Below are 1,535 nucleotides of genomic sequence, written 5' to 3'. Positions count from 1 at the left end.
GGACGCACTGACAGGTTCAGGTGGCCCTTGATTACCAGACCATTTGGCTCTTGTCTCACTGACAGTTCAGGCAGTTCAATCCATATCGACTTTTGATATTCTCCTTATCGTGATCTAGTCTTTTATCATTTCCATCAACTCCACCAACTTCCAACGAGCACCATGCAAAAAATCAAGTCAACACCCAAGGCTGAAGAACATGAACTAGAAGCTCGGCACTGGAACGAACTAGAAGCTCCGCACTGGAACGAACTAGAAGCTCCGCACTGGAACAAACTAGAAGCTCCGCACTGGAACCACGCCCAGGATCAATTTATCGTATGCTTTGATTGTTCACAAGCTTGCTGGGAAGAAGTCTGACTCCAGATTCAAGTCGGTGATGACCAATTACAAACTAGCCTTCAAATGAAATCTAAAGCAATCTCAGATTAAGAAAAACTTTCAAACTGTGAGTTATATCGTTCTGTTTCTATCTACTTTCTTTTTTATTTCCTTTCGTTTTGATCCTTGCTGACCAGTGCTTGCTTGGGTGTTATGTAGTTAAAGATTACATAGTTGAAGAAGGCATACATCATCTTTCACAAGTTAATGAAGAACTTTCACCAGAACAACGATTCACGCTAGCTATCATTCGAGAAACAACATATGCTTCATTGACCGATATACTTTATTCAACCCCGACGAATCATAAGAAACCCGAATCTGAAGATAGTACAGATGGAGAATCATCTAAATCATATTTCGCTGCACTTTGTTTAGCTTTATTGGAATCGGATGTTTCAATCAATCGAATTGATACAGAAGAAGAAACAGTTGAAGTAGTTAAACTTGATTCTTCTCAACATTTCACAAGTTTCAAATTAAATATTGTCCAAATCAATCAAAACGATTAATGTTTGAACTTATCAGAATGGGTAGTCCGACCCAACATTTAATGAATGAAGATACAAGAATCACAATCATTAAGGCTTCTCATGATTCTCCTAATCAAAATGAATTAACTAAAATTGAGCAATTAAAACTTGAATTGGAGTTAAGTACTTATCCAATTGAACCTGAATCAGATGTTAGAATTGCTTCTAATGTCATCAATACTCTTGGATTGAAAATCAGTCAAATTGAAGCTTTTAGAAAACGTGAAGCTCAATTATTCGAAATCCTTGTGCCTACTTTGGCTAATCGAAATCATTCATGAAGAATTCGAAAGTTGGGATTCAATGGTTTGTTTGTTTTTTTAAGGATTTAGGGGGAAAGGGTAAAAGGAGGAAAAACACGCTGGTTGGGTTCATTGAATTCATATGTCTCTTGGATTTGGGTCTTTTTTGATTCATGACTTTTTTCCTTTATTCTTCTCTTTTAAATATGCTTAGTATATAAACAAGAATTGGTGTTTAAACAGATGCTTAATTTTTCTTTATGTTCTACCTTATATATACCGACAAACACACGATCCTCTTCATCTTTCCGCTTCTGCATCCTACTCTTTCTTTGTAGTTCATCAGAAACCTGCGATTTGTCTATGACTTGTTTTTTGA

The sequence above is a fragment of the Melampsora larici-populina genome, assembly GCF_000204055.1.
Source record: "Melampsora larici-populina 98AG31 unplaced genomic scaffold MELLAscaffold_57, whole genome shotgun sequence".
NCBI classification, from domain to species: Eukaryota; Fungi; Basidiomycota; class Pucciniomycetes; order Pucciniales; family Melampsoraceae; genus Melampsora; species Melampsora laricis-populina.
Note: the sequence above shows the minus strand (reverse complement) of the source record.